Source organism: Notothenia rossii, assembly GCF_949606895.1.
Source record: "Notothenia rossii genome assembly, chromosome: 1".
NCBI classification, from domain to species: Eukaryota; Metazoa; Chordata; class Actinopteri; order Perciformes; family Nototheniidae; genus Notothenia; species Notothenia rossii.
Genome location: NC_136912.1, coordinates 16691504 through 16711515, shown reverse-complemented (window position 1 = coordinate 16711515; position 20012 = coordinate 16691504). Strand labels below are relative to the sequence as shown.

General features: G+C 41.8%; 1 protein-coding gene across 3 annotated transcripts in view; it reads left to right on the top strand.

Annotated features, from left to right (window-relative positions):
- The window catches only part of grin2ab (glutamate receptor, ionotropic, N-methyl D-aspartate 2A, b), a 102472-nt gene that overhangs the window by 36859 nt on the left and 45601 nt on the right, over positions 1 to 20012 (top strand). Inside the window, exon 1 of one of the 3 annotated variants that reach the window (XM_079645651.1) lies at positions 12068 to 12199. The exons of 1 other annotated variant lie outside the window; for it this stretch is intronic. The gene's annotated coding sequence lies outside the window, so the exon portion shown is untranslated. Of the gene's footprint in view, positions 1 to 12067; positions 12200 to 18586; positions 18651 to 20012 lie in introns of those variants that run through there. One more of the 3 variants, XM_079645652.1, reaches the window with a different exon arrangement.

Sequence of the window (20012 nt, the reverse complement as noted above, 5' to 3'; positions counted from 1 at the left end):
TTATACTGTTGTAGTGTTGGTTATACACACTGCTTTTTTTCATTCCTAAAATATTGCTATAGTTCAAGATATTTGGTAAAACTATGATCCGTATGTTTTTGTGTGTTACATTATTCAATTACCAGCATCCGATACACAAATGGGAAGCACTTTGTACTTCAGTGTCCTCCTCAAAAACCCTACCCTACTAGGTAAATAACTTGTAACTCCAGGAATCCGGCATGTGTAAAAAGATGATATTTGACTCTGAAGTGTGAAATTACGTTATAATGTAGCAGAAAGCAGATCAAACTTTGGTTAAGTAGAAGTACCTGAATGAAAATGTACTTTCATTCCACCAATGCTACTTTACAACTGGACAGAAACACAGGCTGTTTTTAAGCTGTTAGAGTGCTGTTTTTTCCTCATTGGATGCTCCCGTGGCTCCTGCTCCACACTGATAAACGTTTCCTGTCTCTTTGCTCACACCAGTGTGTGCCCTACAAATGTCCCCTACACTTTAACTTCACTGCGAGGTTCTGCTGAGTGCCGGGTTGCACTAAGCTCCGTCTTTCTTAAAAGAGACCCTCTCCTATATCAAATCTACAACCTGCCTCTTGAAATTATCCCCACAAGCCTCCTTAAGGGGATTCTTGATATTGTCTGAGTGTCATCTCCGCTGTTAAATAGCTTTGCTGTCACCGGGGCTGTTTCACCCTCATGCATGCAATGGGCTGCCTCTGGGAAAAATTACACAATGACCAACCATTTCAAACCCATTTCCATTTGTTTCTGGTCTCAACTGCTCTGTGTGAAAGCTAACAACATCAAATGGAAATCAGTCTGCTTTTCAGAAGTTGGCACATTATAGACAACATTTTCCCGACATTCGGTTTTGACCAGGGGCAGTTCTTTCCCTCATAGAAGTGAATGATGTGTCTTCATTCAAGGCTGCCTTTGGTATGGTAAATAATGCCATTATAATTGACTGTTTTGAGCACAGGTCCGGTGTAAACAGAACTGTCCTGGCTTAGCTTATGTCACAACAAATAATTTAGGGTATTTTTCATCTGCCTTGTCTACTACCTCTCATGGGGTCCCACAGGGTTCAATTTCAAATGAATCTCTCCTCTGCATTAGTTTGCTGCACCACTGAGTCATTGATATGTAGACAACACCCAGCAGTATGTCTTACTTAAGTCCACTGATCTGTACAATTAAAGAATACTTTCTTTATGACAATATGTAAATGTTAACTGAGCCAGAAAGTGTTTTCCAGGAGATTAAGAGTGAACAGCAAGGCTTTTGAATCCCCTACAGTATGTCTACCTTAGTTACTTAAGAATATGAATATTACCACATGTTGTTGCTGTCGAGAGGGAATTTAAATGATGTTAGAACTACAACAAAGACGGTTGAATTGTTATGGATGATTCTGTGGAAGGCTTTTATTTAATCATCCATTGTAAAACCTGGAAAATACACCAGCTCTGCATACTCAATTTAACGGCAGAGTGGAGAGATATTTTCCGACTAAGTTAATTAAAATCAAACTTTAGTAATCCCAGTGGGAAGATTTGTCCTCTGCATTTGACCTGACTTTATTCAGGAGGAGTGTGCAGCCATTGCCAGACCGAAAGACTTCTGTTAACTGATCCGCTGTTCTGCTATCTATGGAAACACCCCGCTTACATGCAATAACGCTATCATATTTACAAACTTTAAGGATGATATTTTATATAAAGAATAAAGTGGATTGAGTTATGGAAGCTGTAAAAGCACATTGATATCTTTAAAGATCCCCTACAGCACATGTGTCAAACTCAAGGCCCGGGGGCCAAATCAGGCCCGTGGTGGATTTAATGTCGGCCCGCGGGATAATCTTTCATTTCTATTAGATCTGGTCCGTCGGTATATTGCACGCACACCTTCACTCAATCCTGAAGATTTCCTCCGCTCAGAGCCTGACCCCAAACATTGATGAACTTGCACCCAAGATGAGATGCCAAGTATCTGGCTTGAACTAGCATTATTTCCTTCTGCACTTTTGTCTTGCGACAACAGGGCATGTTTGGTTTTTTCTTTGGTTTTTTTAAGCTGTTGTTGGCCTGTGGAAAAATTTAATCATAAAAAATGACTTCGGAAAATCTGCAGGTAGCCATAAGTAATGAATGCAACTGATTATTTAATGTTGTTTTTATAGGCAATAATTGAAGCTTCGTTAGTTCCAGGTTTAATATGTGCAATAAGTTCATTTCAATAAGTTTTGCAATAAACATTGAACCAGTCCGGCCCTCGACTATTACCGATTTTTAAATGTAGGCCCACTGAGTATTTGAGTTTGACACCCCTGCCCTACAGGCATGATTTACATATACACACTCGATTGGAATAATAATTTGATTTTGATATGGGTTTCCCACAAACAGCTTAAAAAATGTTTAGTAGATATCTACTCCTTCTCACTCATGAGAAACCCATGAATAGGCTAATGTACTAAATCCATCATTCAACTTGTATGTACACAGCTGACTTCACGTTTCTTCATCACACGTGCACATGTTGGACCACGATTGGCTTCCAAAGGAATGATGTCACAAACCCCGCTCTACAAACACGTCTGAAACACATTGTTCAAGGTTAGACACAGAAACACTTTCTCCTTGAAAACAGCCTTCAAGTATTACACTCTGAACATAAATCACTCCGCACAGTGAAGGTGAAACATCCATGTGAGGTAATTATAAGCAAAACACGTTTTTGAGCGGAGGGGGACTTTGATTTACACTTCATCGACCCTCTTGAGGAGATGCGTCATCTGCAAACTTTTTTAAGGAGTGGTGGGTTTCTTTAGCAGCCTCTGCATTTTAAATTCCCACCAGATTAATGTAACTCCTTGACCATATAGATCGGTCTGTCCTCAACGTCCTCCATGTCTCCTAGAAAAAGGACATTCCCATATGACTAAACTGCATTTCCAACTATTCGAGGAAAACACATTTTTGTCCTGACTCATGGTCGCACAAAACAGAAACGGCATAAAAAAAACATCATGTTTCAAATAAGTATGTTTTTGTTATGTTGTATATTTTATGGATGTAAATCCAAATCACTCAACATTTGACTTTTGGTTTCACATGGGACACGGACACTGGCGTACTGGGAACAAATCCAGTGTGTGTTTACCCTACTCTGTATGCTTCTCCCCACACACTACCACTCTCTTTGAATATACTTGTGATATTAAAAACAAACCAATTCCCGGAGAAAATAAATGTTCCTCGAAACATAAAGCACATGCAAAGCTTTTTTGTTGTATAAGAACATCATTTTTTGGAGACCAGGCTGCCATGCTGCTCGAATAGTACATTGACGCCAGGTTTTAACAAATGTATCCATAAGGGTCGGCCACATTTTCATTTTGTCTGGTCTTCATCCATCTCCTTCATTGCCATAGCGGACATGTGGTGTGTCAGGTCTGCCATGTCAATTGAGTTTCTGAATGGGTTTTACCTCCTCTTATAGAGTTGTTTCTGTAGAGCCCCTAATTAATGACACATGGAGCTATTTGATTTTCCAAACTCAAAGAAGAAGCATCTCTATTGTTGCTCTGTTTCGGCTGCAGATCTGAATTATGCGCGCTTGTCTTTTTGGGATATACAGTAGTGATTAATTATTTTCAGCACCAGGAGAAAAAGCATTTTTTTCTGAATTTATACCACTGACACCTCAGAACAAAGAACCTACTGTAATAGCCTTTCATGTCGCAGTAGACTCACTCTTCGAAATATGGATTATATCTTATTTCTAATTGATTATGAAGATGATGATAGTGATGTTAAAGTCGATGTGAGGGATGATCATAAGGTTGATAATGATGACGATGATGAGTAGTGGAGTCTCCGTGAAGACTAAAGAGCCCTTTATCTCTGATGTGATGTGATGTGATGTATTCAGCAGCATGGAGGTAGTTTTCTGTAATCAGTTTTTTTATTAAATAAGATTTTAGATGTCTCTGCAATATTCATATTTTATGGAAACATACTAATGAACAGTAAAAAAGGTACAGAAAAATAGCATCTGCATTAATAATGTAAGCATCTGCTGTATAATTAAAGTGTCTCTCCCGTGAAAAACAAGGCTGTGCACTGCAGTGTTTATATTTACATCCAAAATGTAACCAATAATCTAGAATTTCATTAAGTCTCAGCGCTATTGTTTGAATATATTCTCTGTGATTTGGTTGATAAACATTTGTTTTTGTGTCAGCATGTGTTCAGCATCGCAGATGAAACACAGTGTTCCCCAAAGCATCAGCGCTGCTGGGTAATGCTGTTCACACAAAGTACATTGTTAGACAGTGATGTTGATTTGAATGGAAGACAACACATTACAGTACAACCCAATATATAAAAAAAACAATAGTATGAATACCAAACTCTTTATACTTTCTTCCATTCATTCATTTATTCCAACAGCTTAATTATGAAGTCAACAGAGACACTAACAGACATACAGACCCTCAACCATGCAGGAGGCAATTATTCTGTTGCACACTGATGCACAAGTAATTTGGTTTTGATTAATTTATTTAAAAAATGCTTGCTAGTGTCAATATGAAGGTTTATAGGGTGTATTATCGTTGTGGAGAGTTAAAGATTGTATCTGTGTGGGTGAGATGGTTGGCTTGCTTACCCTGTGAGAAGCACATTAAGCTTAACAGTATTTGTCTAATCTGATATTTACAGTCAGATCACTGCTTAATCAATGCCTAATGGTGGGAAGGCTAATAACCTAAAGCTACCCTATGGATTTTTGAATGACTTGTCACGGCGGCTGACACCTTCTGATCGATTTTTCGATTGGTTAGTAGAATCTGGACAGACAATTTGGTGTCACTTTCAGAAGGAGGGAGAGAGAGAATCAATGTCTACTAACAAAGACATGCTTGTTTTTCTGATATTCAATAACAAAGAACACCATTAAGAAACAGTTTGGTTTAATTGTCCTAGATCTTCCTACTAATGTGGGCGGGGAGAAAGAGAGCAGCTTTAGTGGCTCCCTCTCCTTTAGAGACCGCCAAATGTGAATTGACAATGGTGCTACTATGATCCATAATCTTTTGGTTCGCGCCTTGTCTGTGTGATTGGTAAACGTATCTTTTAGCGGATAAGGCATTATGGATTGGCTCTGATAAGAGGTCATGGTGTCCCTGACATGCATCCCTTGATGGGCTTTTAGTGTGAACATATCATAATTTGCATATTAAATTTATGTTTGGGCTAATAAATAGCATAATTGTTTAGTATGAAATGTGATTCCTGTTCAATAGCTCAGGCGACTATAGTTATATTTTTCATAAATTATAAGAAAAGGTTCATGCTTTTCATATTTCAGTTGGTGGTTATAACATCAAAATATATATGTATTTAATATAATTTAATTAACATTAGGTAAAGGGCATGGTGGCCAATCTAGCTGATGTAGATCTATTGTGCATATTATTTCTCCATCAACCAATGGAGTCAGTTTACACAAGTATTATTCGGTTGGGTCCTTGTTTTGTTAATATCATGAAAGCACACATACAAACACGCAGCGGTGTGACACACATTCATACCCTTGGTATTTGTGGGAAAAACAACAAAGCGCCAGCAAAGGCAATGAAAAATAAGATAACAAAACATGAATACAAACATTGACTTAAACTCTTGCTTTGTGAATGTTTTATGAGGAAAATAAATACACTCAACATGTTTGTTAGACCCCAAGGATAGACACATTGTTTGATAAGGAAAACACTTTTGAAGCAGCAAGCCTGTAAATGGCCTATCACTGTAAGTGGTGGCTTTATGGTGTGTGAAGAGTCGGAAGTGAAACATGTTGTCTGCTGTCAGGTCTGGCCTGAACTCAGACTTTGAACATCACAAACCTTGCAGTACTTTTACCTCAATAAAAATGTATTATTTTGCAGACGGGCAAATCAATTGTACTTCTCTAAGGTAGCGTGACGGGCGGCCAATCGGGTGTGAGTATTTTCTTTATGGAGTGAAAGCCACAAGAAGTAATAAACCTGTGCTTTTAACAGCAGACACCGCCTGCAGGGAGATCTGAGTATTGACAACCTGACGACCGTGTAACTTCCTGAAGCCCTGGCTAAAAGTTGAATTATCCAGATACTTCTTCAGGGCTACTGCTGATACCTTAACTCTCTGTAATTGGTTCTTGAACAAAGGAATGCATTCTCCAGAGCACATAGTCCCTATGGGTACACTACTTCCTCCTAACTATTCAATTGTCTGAATAGCCAATTACTGGCAACATGCATGCAACCCAATCAATCATAGTTAGGGATGTGTTTGACAAAGTTGCAGGACTTGAGGGACATAAAGCTATCAGCACTTTACTGTCTCACATCAATCATCTCTCAAGTGCTAAATGCTGAGGGAACTTTTAGATGCCTTTCTGTTAACAGTATTTGTGGATGAAATATTAGATTTCATACGTTTTCTTGACAGTTCTCAATAATCAATCTTTTGTGCCCGTTTCTGAATTTATTGACAGCCTTTCCACCTTTCCTTCTTATTGGTTTATTTCTTAGTGGGAATGTTAACTGTAGGCTCAGCTAATCTATCCAATATATAAAAAAACTAAAACCCTTCACTTGATCAACATTAAGATGTTAAAACCTAGAAAGTTGTTGTAATTTTAGATTGGAATCAGTTCACTGTTAAATCAGCTGGAGGATACGGGTGGTTACACAAGCATACATAATATTGACATAAGCAGTTGTACAGATAAGCTGTTATTCTACTTTACATAATAGACAGATACAATAAGTCATTACACTTGCATGTATGCATACAGTAGCAGCGTTTCCCACCTCCATCTACATTACAGACAGGCAACCATATGTGCTCTGAGCAAAGGCACATGCCTCGAGGCATCCACTATCCATGTGCTTCACATGGGAGAGGGAAATAGACAAAGAGAAGAAGCCTTGAGTGAAACTTGTGTCAGAGCCACAATGTTGGTGTCAGTTCCACTCCTCTTCCTCCATGTTAAGAAGTTTCTCTCGCCCTCGGAGGGACCAGGTGGTCCTGGGAGAGGAAGGAAGAGATAAGAGTAATAGAAATAATAGAGAAGCAAGTGCAGCTATAAGATGAGAGTGAAAGGAAGCAGAGTTATTTGTTAGCATAGCATTTCATGCATTAGTGATGTCCAATTACATGCCATGGAGAGCTGGGTTCTGTGTGTTCAGCACTTCCATTGAACCAAACAGAGCTTGTTCACAATATTTGTTCTTGTGTCCCCTGTGACATTGTATTTAGTCTGCGCAGAGAGAGTTGAAATGGCAAGTCATTGATCATGCGCAATATCAAGCTTCGGAGAGCCTATCGCAGAATGCAGAGTAGAAATGCGAGCATCATCGTCCTCATTCAGGAGAAGATAGTATTTATACGAATCAACACAACTCTGTTGTCAGCTTACACTGAAATTCATTTTTCAGACAGTTTCTTTGGCAGGTCAATTATATATTAATTTTGTACAGAAGTTTCTTCCCCACAAAGTCAGTAGTATGGCTTTCTCGGATTTAATAGTCATCTCACAGCATATCACTACCTTCAAGCTGAGCATGTGCAGTTAATTAGCAAAATCACCTGATGTGTTCATTAGTCCTCCATCCGCTTTCCATAGCAATAAGCACATCTTCTTTTCATGCAAATAATTGGAAACTAATAATAACATGACACACGCTGAAGTGGGGCTCAAGTTAAGATATTGCCTCTTCAGTTGTATATATTAAATTAGTCCTTTCTCGTTTTGTGTTGGTGGTATATTTCACATTCACTAATTGTAACAGTTAGTCCATATTAATGGTGAGCCTGCCGCCAACTCTTGGAGCCAGGATGGGGAGTGAAGCTTGCAGCCAAGCTGTACTCCTGGCTCCTGTTGTACGAATAACCTCCATAGCCTGTCTGAGCACAGCCTGAAGAGGCAACAGGAAGCCGCTGTCTTCTGGCCTCACCACCTGGGATATTGGACAGAGTTCCAATGGGCAACAACGGATATTTTCAGGATGGTGATAGAGGAGGGACCCGTAGCCTGTAATCAAAGTCTTTTGGTCCTTTTATACAATTACATTTATGTTTTCTTACCTGGAGTTAAGCCTAACCTGTTCCAAGACAGATCAAAGATTGGATTTGTTGTCTTTGTCCTCTTGACTTTTATGGGATGGGGAGTGAAATAAAGCTAGGATGTGAAAAAACTCCAGCTCAGGGACATTATCGTGTCTTTGCTACAAATCCCAGATGGTGCTGTCCCTCTGGCTTCATCAGCCTGTGACCTCTAACGTTCAGCTTTGTACTGCTGAGTGAGTGCGAGCGAAGCGGCTGAGAAACAGGGTTAGCACCTTCAAATTTGAGGTTGTGTTCTGCTGGGTTGAGATGAAAGGGGAGCAGCTGGATCAGGTGGAGAATCATATTCATGTATGATTGTAAGAGAGGTTCGTGATTGACAGGTTCTGTTAGCTGCAGTAACAGATAAAGCTTCACCAGAGTGTGGAGGTGGAGAAGGAGGTAAGGTAAGGGTACAGATTGCTTCCTCCGTCTTCATTGGTATTTATGAGTTGGAGGTTGTGTCCAAATGAATGAAATTGTGGATATGTGCTTTAGAAATGTGGTTTCTATGGAGGTTGTAGGCCGTGTTCTTTGCAAGATAAGCCAACATGGTTAATGTGTCGCGTCAGGATTCTTCCTTGGTGCCTCCCATTGTCGATGTCTCCTTGGAAGAGACTTGTGAAGGACAGAAAAATATAGGTGATTTGTTCTTCCAACATGCCTGATAAACCCACAAGATCCCTGGCAAGAAAGTTACCTGGGAAAAGTCTCTCTGGTCCGTCAAATTGGCTGAAATTTAACCACCACCCTGAAGAGAAGCAGCAGCATTATATAAAATGAGAAAATTTGGTTTCATCAGGGCAGCTATGGTAGCTCACCCGGTAGAGCATGTACCAAGTAACGAGGCGAGTCTGAATCCAACCCGCGGCCCTCTGCTGAATGTCGTCCCCTCTCTCTCCCTCGTGTTTTCTGTCTATCTCCAAGCTTTCAGGATCTAATAAAGCAGAAACACCCAAAAATATCTTTAGAAATGAAAATAAAAAATGTATGTTATCAGATTGTGCAAAGGGAGCAGCTTTAATACATGGGAACAATATAAGAAATTGAACTTCCCAATTTAGAGTTAAGACAATCTGATCAAAATTGTTACAATTGTTACAACCCGGCTCCTGGACTGTAACAAAAAGCAGGGAGCCGAGACGAGGGGTAAGAATATAACAATGTTTTATTCCTAATAAACAAATAACTAAAATAAAACCAGCAACAGGTCCCCGAGGCTGGCACGGAGAGAGTGCCCATGTGAGAGAGCGACGTATCCAGCTTGGCTCCTCTTGAATGCTTCCGGCAAGTGTAGCTCATCAGGCAGATGCAGCTGGAACCTGCAATCAAACACAAAACAAACACGAACAGACGGCACCCCACGTGGTGTGGAGGGGTCGTCACACAATTATAATAATGGTTGACTAGCAATCAAACATTGTTTCCACCTGTCAAATGTGACGATATGCTGCTTTTGTCTTTATCATTTTATTGCAAATGTAATATCTCCTGATCTTAGATATGCGATGAAAATGATACATTAACAATTAATTGAACCAAAATAAATGTTGATGTATTAATCGATATGGAAACATATGGGTTAGTTAACACAAGAGGAATGATGTCTGCTTCCAATGCTATTCATTAAAGTGTATTTAAATGAATCATTATACTACTAAGAAGCTTTTCAGTATGTATGCTAATATTACATTTAGCACCTACTGGATTTGGCAACTAGATATGACATTGTCAAGAAATGAAAGAGAAAGAAAGAGAAAAATATTCTGAGTTCATCTGAATAAGACTACAGATGAGAGGGGAAGAGTGTGGAAGACATGTTATTCAAGGTAGGCAGTGGGATTTATTTTTCTCTTCTATCCAGATGAAGTTGAGTGAGTGTGCATGTTATTTTCCATGAGATTTTCCCAGCCAGTCAATAATTCACACCAGCAACCTTTGAGTCATAATCCCACTCCTCTGACCTCCATACAGAGCTCTGACTCACTTTACATAATTCATGTCCAAATTAGGAAATGACAGAAAATGACAAAGCCATTTTCTTTTTTAGAGAACATGCAAGGTGCTTTCAAATACAACCCTTTTAGTATTCTTTTATGAGTGTTTATTTACATATATATTCACATTAACCCTAAACTCTTCCATATTGCATCCTTTCTTAATAAGGATGCTTAGCATTCCTTGTTGAATTTAGTATGTTTAATATTTTACTTTTTCATCTCCTCAGCAGTGGATCTGCAACTGATGCTCAATCCTCCATCTCAGCTGCTGCCTGCTATTGAACTATCGAATATGTTGTGCGCTGCCTCAATCAGAAAGTATGAACAGTGAAGTTATGATGAGATAAGAGACAGAACCGGAGCGGTGTAAGGAAAGATGGAGTAAAGGAGAGAATAGTTTTGTTGTGTTTCTGAGGTGATGCCCACTTTGGTAAGTCAAACTCCCCTCCCTGCTCTGCTCTACTCTGCGTGGGTTGTTGCTGTATAAATAACACTCTCAGAGCAGATCAGAGAGGGAGAGGGAAAGAGAAAGGGAGAGGATGAGGGAGGCAATAGCAGCAGCAAGAGGAATCATGAGGGAGACAAAGGGGAGGAGAGGGGGACACATGGGGGAAGAGAGAGGGAGAAAGAGAAAGATGGAGAAAACACAGATGATCACAGTGATATTAGATGTCCAAGAGGAAGAGAGAGCGGAGAGAGGAAGTGTGGAGAGAAAGACAGGTGATTGAGAGGGCTTGTAGAATAATTGAACCATATATGGTAACAGTTAAGTACGAGGCGATTTGAGTGGATGAAAGAGAGAAAGAACAAGAGTGAGAGAGAAATGGATGTGAAGATTTACAGTACGAACCTGTGTGTGTGTGTGTGTGTGTGTGTGTGTGTGTGTGTGTGTGTGTGTGTGTGTGTGTGTGTGTGTGTGTGTGTGTGTGTGTGTGTGTGTGTGTGTGTGTGTGTGTGTGTGTGGCCTGTCTTGGGCTGTACTTGCATGACAGCATCAGTGTTAGTCATGGGGAAGATGATTAATAGTGTAAAGATACTGCAGCAGCTCATCACTGCCAAACCTCAGATCGTTTGTGCTCACACGCATAACAGCTAATTCTACCAGACGCTTTTTTAATTTGCTTTCAACCTCGACATATTAAACATAAACATCTCAAGTGAGACAGAGACTTCAACCTCACTCTGCCAATCGGTAGTATATAGTTTCACATTTTGTTTAAAATCTTTTTACCTTGTCACCTTCCAAAGATTACTTTATAAGGTGTCTTATACCACATTTCCACTGCATGATACTGTACAGCATAACTGCAGTTCACTAAATCTCTTCTTTTTTGGTTTTCCATTTGCAAAATATGTGGGTAGTATGTAGTAGGCTATGGTGCTTCAGCTCAGGTTCCAAGTGAGCTGCTAGTGTGATGAAGATAAAACACTGCAAACTAATAATTGGACACCCTGCACAAACCCACCATGTTGGAAAAGCCAAGTTACTATCAATAGAAAACGCTTTTTGGTTTTAAACACAGCCCACGAAAATACACTTCTTACAGTACACAAAACCATGTCAATAAAGTCTTAAGAATTGTTCAAAAAAAGGCATATTCAACAAAATGGTTAAACCCAGTAGCGTCGCCTGGCCTGGGATGCCCCGAATGTTTTTTCTGTAGCCTCGGACAATTCTCCCTCAATAATATAACCGTGCTTTACCTGAACCTCATCATGACACTAGAGAGGACGGCAGGATTGTAATTTCCTGTGTTCAGTGAATGCAACAGAGGCAAGACACCAGACCAATCAGAGAGTTGCATGGAAATAAACGTGTGCTTGTGACATTCAACCTCGGCTCTGTGTGTGTGCCATGGTCTGTGCGCGCATTTAGTGTGATTGAGCGAGCGAGAGAGAGAAAGCGAGAGAGAGAGTGCACAGGTGCCAGCAGGGACCGTGTTGTTAGCATCTGGTTAGCTAGCTGCACTAACGGACATAAGGAGCTGTTTGTTCCACAACAAGCTGGAGGAGAGACCTCTCCTGACAGACTGAGAGACTCAGGTGAGCTAAAGGACTCTCTGAGTGTTTAGATAGTTAACTTTAGTCTTAGTCATCTCAGTGGGTCTCAAACGGTTTGGTCACGAATTATTCAAAAGATTATTTCTGAGGCACACCTTCATACGATCATTATAGTTATAAAAAAAATAAGAGAATAAATGTGAAACCGTTATGAAATAGCCTACTATATGGCAGTAAAACAAGAATACAGTTTAAAAGGGGAGTGATTTGTAAAATATCCATAAAGAAAAAGTAAATCTGTTTACAGTTCTGTTTCAAATGGGTGTTGAGAGATTAATCCATAGATCTCTTAATTTTGCTCTCAAAGTGCACCAGATTGATGCTTTTAACTTCAATATAAAAAAAAAAATCTTCAATGCCCCCGGACCCCCCTACAGGAGGTGAGATCCGCCCGCCACTTTTAAAAAATAGCACTTTACCCCTGCTTACACCTATATGCCCTGAGCTGATTATCGAACTTTCATTGTAAGAGTCGCGGGTATACTGTATGTGTGCGTGTGGGGAGTGTTGCAGTAGACAATTTCACTGTAACGCCGGTACCTTAATGGGAAACCCTGCATGTTGGAGCACCCTCTATGAAACGTCAAGCTACCCCACAGCACCCCCAAAAGAAAATATCTGTGGCCGCCACTGTGGGCTAAGACCCTAATGTTTACAAGTCCAAGAAACGCCCCTGGTTAAACCTGTTCCTCGCTCCCCAATACATCTGCTGACCTGCTGACTCAGCATCTCCCAATAATGTAATATTAAGTCCACATTGTGACAGTGAGAAAATATTTAAATTGGTCCCACAGCAAAGAGGATAATGTCGGTAATGGTCCAGACTTGCAAATAGACTCAAGGCACCAAATAAAATGAAATGGCTTATTCTATAGTCGCTAAGCCTAAACTAAAGCTGCATAGACAGAATGGTAATTGCTGTGTCGTGTATAGAATAACACCGCCAACCACGTGTCTCGTGAAATATAAACAGTGCAAACGTACTTCGTCAGCTTAATGTCCCGTTGCCCAGTATTACTTATTCAGTATCGGACAAAAGAGGTTTAAGTAGTAATTACTTTTGTGCGGGTAATTTAAATCATTTAAATTTCAACAGACCTAATAGCTGAGCTATAATCAGTTCGGAGGAAAGAAATGTATCATAATTACGTGAACATGTGATGTCACAAACAAAATTGAACCATTATTAATTGCACCCCAGCAGTGTGTTATTGTGTGTGAGTGTGTGGAGCATTTGAGCAATATGGAACAAAATGGCCTACCTCGCTGCAGCAGTTTAATGATGGCCAGAGGTGTTGCTGGGCTCGTTGATGGTGATGCATCCCAGAACATTGTTCTCCAGACCAGGACTAATCAGCTGTTATTGGTACGAGGTTAGCTAGCAGAAGATTTGGATTGGACTAATCTGAGGGAGGCGTACACGAGTGCAGCCAATTAATGATGGCCGGCGGTGCTACAAGCCTGACACATCCGAAAAGATTGCATTACAGATCAGCACACTGCAGATGCTGACATCACATGTACAACTATCTCCTCTCCACGTGTGATTAGTTTGCTCTATTCTGTTATTGGTATTACCAGACTACTATAGTTTTAATTCTTGACAGAAGTTCATGTGTTCAGGTGTCTGTTTTGAAGTTTATTTTTTACCTTTAGGAACAGTGTGTGTAACAAAACAATATAAAAAAGTGTATTAACTTAAGCGTATATGGAAAATGTAAAAAGAAAAATGATACAGGAACATCACACTCAAATGTCATCTGATAATAGCAATGCAGTTCAAAGTGACACCACCATAATCTGAATAATGGGTTTCCTGTGTGGCAGCCAGCAGATTGTCATTATACATGTACTGGAGGCGGAAAGATGCTTGACCTCAAAGACAAGCATCGCTTCCGTGAGGTGTAACTCTCTCCTCTCCGCAGTGATGAGTTTTCTGAGGTTTTCTTTCTTAAAAGTTGTGCAGTTATGACAGACCAGAGAAGATCAGGGAAATTCAAATCGCGGCTATGAGCGGGGATTCTTTATCCTTTAAACAATCCGTGAAATCATGCACAGCATAAAACTAATCTAGTTTGAATACTGTTATTGTTTTAAACGGCATGCTTCGGTGCTTCAGTAGGGGGCAAATTCAGTGCTAGAACAAGTTAATTCTTAACTAGCGCCAAAACTGGCAGATTGGCGCTAGGCAGGGCTAATGCAGGTGCCAAGTGGAGTGTTAAGTGCTATGCTTGTGATGCGGGCCTATGGCTCCTGTTGCTGTAATGAGAGCAGCTCTTTCTCAGTCTCGCCCGGCTTCTGCTAATTGCCTTAATTGAGAGAGTGACCTACATCTGAGGGAGTCTTCGGTGGATCAGCAGAACAGCTGGCAAACCTGCAGAAGGAAAGGGAGCGAGGGTTGAAAAAAAGGATGAGATGGAACGAATGAGGTAGAGATTAGGAGAGAAAGAAGTGGAAAGAAAAAGTGTGCATGGCTAGTCTGACAGTTAGTAATAAACTTTTAAAGCACAACAACTCTTATTACTATTTAAAATTCTCCTTAAACTGTTTTTGTGCACATACTGTATGCTTGGTTGGATTAACACATCGTGGATTTTCTTGACTCAATGAAGCATCAAATGTTCCATCAAAGCCAAATTGAACCATCTATTGATAGCAAGGGGGAAATGGTTTAAAAGGCGACGGGTAAAAAGATTGAGGCGAGGGACAGGAGGAGAAAGCTGACTGTGACATCATGCTTTTAGAGCAGAGGCCGGCCCTGAGGCCAGTGCTGAATGCACTCCTAACAGTCTTGTGTACTTCCCTTAGACTGAATAATTCAACACACTCCTGATGGAGAGACTGTGTGTGTGTGTGTGTGTGTGTGTGTGTGTGTGTGTGTGTGTGTGTGTGTGTGTGTGTGTGTGTGTGTGTGTGTGTGTGTGTGTGTGTGTGTGTGTGTGTGTGTGTGTGTGTGTGTGTGTGTGTGTGTGTGTGTGTGTGTGTGTGTGTGTGTGTGTGTGTGTGTGTGTGTGTGTGTGTGTGTGTGTGTGTCTCTGCATGTCTGGGTGTTGCAGTGCATGTACGTGCATTTGTCTAGAAAGTGGGAGAGAAGAATATAAGTTCTGCGTGCATGTGTGTGAATACAACTTTGCTTTATCTGTGTGCTAGAAACAGTGTAGGAGAGAATGGCTGCTGGGAGTCATTGAATGAGCTTGTGATGTGTGGGCGGAGGCTCAGTTTGTGTGCATGTGGCGAAGTGTGTGCGCACACGTCTGTCAAGTCTGTTGAAGCAAATGTGTGTTTTCTGTTTCAGATTAGGGGGTTCAGACAGTTTTTGTCCCTCTTCAAATGAAGAAATAATGCTCAATGAATCCTTTTTCTTCCCAAAATCTAATTTGACTGCTTTTGAATTCACCTCTCCCATCCACACAAACACACGTACGCGCCGCACACACAACGTTACAAACTGTCCCTCTGCTCTGTGTTTTGGATTTCAAGCTGCAGTGCTCTTCTGTGTGCCCCCATTTCTTTTTTTTGTGTGGGTGTGTGTGGTCTGTGTACTCTTTCTCTAAGTGTGTGTGTGTGTGTGTGTGTGTGTGTGTGTGTGTGTGTGTGTGTGTGTGTGTGTGTGTGTGTGTGTGTGTGTGTGTGTGTGTGTGTGTGTGTGTGTGTGTGTGTGTGTGTGTGTGTGTGTGTGTGTGTGTGTGTGTGTGTGTGTGTGGATAGTGAGTGTTGGGGTTTGATCATGTGCTAATGATCTCCCAGTGGCTCAAACTTCTGTATAGAGTCTTGAGCAGGAAGGGAGGCAGAGAGATGAAGGAAAGGGAGAAGGGGATGTGAAGTGAACAGTGCCTGATCATCATTATCATCATCATCCTTGTCATCACTAAATCCCCCCCACCCCACCAAATCCCCCTCTCTATGCGGCTCTGTGGCGTAACCCCCCAGTCAGCAGCACTAGAGCCTCCGTCCTGATCTGCGCGGCTCTCCACTCGAGCAGCCGCGTTGGCAAAGTCTGCACGGAGAACTGCAGCATCAAACCAGCTGGTGACAGAAGGATGGAAGGAGGGGTGGATGGATAGACAGATGGATATAGAGAGCCGGCATGTGATATGTGTCACCCTCGCACTCTCCTCAGCACACGCATGCACACCAGGAAACGTCAACGGAGACAGTCAGATATTGGAACTGAGTTGTCTCTCTTGTTTCTTTTTTATTCAATGTCACATGGAGGGGTTTTTCTTGCATATCTCTCTTTTTTTCTCTTAGTCTCCCTCTCTGTCACTCTACCCTGCCTCCCCTCCACTCTCCGTGTCACTTCTCAGCTCATCTTCTTGCTTACATGGACTGTAATGCACTTTTGTTTTCTGAATGTGTTAGCACTTCCTCTACTTCCTCCCCTTCTCCCAGTCTTGCCTGACCTCCCCTCCCCATCTGGAAAAGATCTGTCTCACTAATAGGAGGCCTGGTAAGTTAGCCCTTCCATCCTTCCTCTCTATCGCTCCTGTCTCCTCCCTTCTCCTCTCATCTATCTCTCCAAGCTTGCACTGCCCAATAGAGCGCACTCATGCACACCCACAGATACAGAATATAAAATTACAAACGCGCAAGTACACCCCGTGTGTGTGTCTGTCTGTTTGTCTCCAGGTTGGGTACTGGCTAATAGGGCGTAGTAGGTAATGGCAGCCCTAGCCTATTATCTCTGCTCTGCTGTCTAATAGCCACTGGCTTGAAGCATCTGCCATGTAGCTGCTCTAACTCTAACTTTGTGAACGTACACTGATGGACAAACACATCTATACACATACAACCAACCCCCACGGATGCACAGCAGAAATAATATACACACCGCCAAAAGGTGTGTGTGTGTGTGTGTGTGTGTGTGTGTGTGTGTGTGTGTGTGTGTGTGTGTGTGTGTGTGTGTGTGTGTGTGTGTGTGTGTGTGTGTGTGTGTGTGTGTGTGTGTGTGTGTGTGTGTGTGTGTGTGTGTGTGTGTGTGTGTGTGTGTGTGTGTGTGTGTGTGTGTGTGTGTGTGTGTGTGTGTGTGGGGTTATCACTTCTAACACACCCTGCCCTGACATTCGGTATGCTCTCTTTTCCTTGGGGAGCAGTGCCTTCCTTTAATTAGTCAAATAAATAGATTTAATTATCTGATCTTTGACCGCATACACATATCCACACACACACATACATCCACACACACACACACACACACACACACACACACACACACACACACACACACACACACACACACACACACACACACACACACATAAAGACATCTGCCTGTGTGCACTCAACCATGCTGAACATCAACACCTATCTATTACCAGTGTGGTGGAATGCCAAAGCGGGAAGCAACCAATGTGTGTGTGTGTGTGTGTGTGTGTGTGTGTGTGTGTGTGTGTGTGTGTGTGTGTGTGTGTGTGTGTGTGTGTGTGTGTGTGTGTGTGTGTGTGTGTGTGTGTGTGTGTGTGTGTGTGTGTGTGTGTGTGTGTGTGTGTGTGTGTGTGTGCGTGTGTGCGTGTGTGCGTGTGCCAGTTTGTGCGCAATGAATCTGGTCCCATCTGTAGACTGACCATTGATTTGCCATGGTAACAGTGGATGGCGACTGTCGTGTGAACAAAAGCGATGAGAACAAGTAGCTGTACTGGGGAGGAGAGAGGAAAGGGGGAGACGGGGGAGGAGAGGAGAGGAGAGATGAGCAGGGGGAGATGGGGAATAGAGGAGACCAGTGGTGGAGTTAAATTGGGGAAACAGTAGGGCAAATTTAGCAACGGTGGGAATGAGCGGATTAACGCCTGTTGCTGAATGGTTTAAATAAACGTAGCAACACGATTTGTATTTGTGTGTATTCCAAAAAGCGAGAGCGACTGCACAATAGTGTCGTGGGAGTGTTTTTGGTAAGAAAAGGCTTACACAGACCTGAGTAAGGTTTATATATAATGAATGAATCCCTCTTCAGCTTTTTCTTTCCTCTGCAGAATTAGTGATTTGTTTAACCCCCCTCCTTTCTCCCCGCAAACAATCTCTGCAAAAAAAACCTTCACAACTTTTCAGCGTTCCTCCCAGAATTCACCCTGCACCCATCGACCAAGCCCTCTGGAAGCCTGTGTCATTGTATAAACTTCTTCTGTGGTATTTAGTAAACATTATGCCTCTGCTGACAACAGCTTACTTATAAAACACTGGGCTTATGTCATTTTAACCAAAACAGGGATAAACCAATGTTTAAATTCAGCAGGGCCTGCAGCTCTTCTCTAAAAGCTAAAAGACTGTGAATTGTCTAATTAATCTTCTGGCTCGTGGTATTTCTACACCAGCCAGATTCCTTTGTTTTGCAGCGGCACTGGAGAAGTGCCCTGACCTCATCTCCGACTGTCTGTCCTGTTCTCACACCTGAGGCACTTGGCCTGCTTAGCCAGGTCCAGCAATCAACAAAGCTGAGGTAGTCAACTGGGATGGGCTGACTCACCGCTTGGTGCCATTTTTACACCAGGCCTAAGGTTTCCAAAGTCCAACGGAGTCACCGTCAGTGGGTTGAGAGAAACAGTGAAAGAAAGAGAGTGAGAGTGGGATTTTTTTCACCCAAAGGCACTTCGGCTATAAATATCAAACTGGTTATTCTTTGATTTGCCAATGAAGGCTGACAGATCAGGGAGAAGGATGCTGGGTGCTGCTCAGTTCTTGAGCTGTTTTAAATTCATTCACCGGTGGGGGAAGAGAGAAACCGAGGGAGGAATAGGGTTGGCCGTGTCATTAATTTTCAATGTAGGGGGATGAAACAACATTAACATCTCTTTCTCTCTGAAGCTCTATAAGTCAAACCATTATTATTACTCTAACAGCACACACACATACAGCCGCATGCCTCCTATTCTCTTTCTGCCACACAGGTGTGTGTGTGTGTGTGTGTGTGTGTGTGTGTGTGTGTGTGTGTGTGTGTGTGTGTGTGTGTGTGTGTGTGTGTGTGTGTGTGTGTGTGTGTGTGTGTGTGTGTGTGTGTGTGTGTGTGTGTGTGTGTGTGTGTGTGTGTGTGTGTGTGTGTGTGTGTGTGTGTGTGTGTGTGCAGATGTCACAGCCTGGACAGACACTTCACTTTTAATAAAGCAGAGGCCTCTCAGCATTCTGGCGGTTCCTGCAGTAATCTCCTCTAAACAGGTGTTGTGATTAGCCTCTGCCGTGAGCCGCATTCTGACACTTGGATAGGCAAGGACCAGCCGAGCACACAACCATCGGCTACCACTCAGGAGACACATTTAGCTACCGGAGCTCAGCAGGCTTACTTCTGCCATCCTATAAAATGTGCTTTGTTGAAGTTCCGCTAGAAATCTATTTTACGCCCTCCACATAATTACGTCTTTTCTTCGTAATATTCTAGTTGATTCTTCACACGCTGATGCAGCAGCATATGTGAGAGAGTCAGCAGTGCAGAGTATGGCTCCTGATTTATAGGGCATACTTGATGGATTGTTTCTTTGAACACACACAAAGTGTTTTTTAAATGCAGCTCAAAACCACGTCTCCTTTTTCATAAGTTATTTATCAAAAACGTACCGTACAAATGAGAACATTAACCTAACTGGTGCTTTTATCGTGCTCAAGTTTACATTTTGATCAATCCAAACACTAGAAAGCTTTGTTGCTGTCCTGATTAGGCTTATTGGTGTTTATAAAATCTGCATTAGTAAGCTTTGCTTATTTAATTCTTTTTGAAATGTCTGTTTTTGCTTCTCAGTCAGAGCCTCAAATTAGGCTTTTACTCTTGCATATTTGTATGATTTATTTGTCAGTGTCTGACAACTGCTCT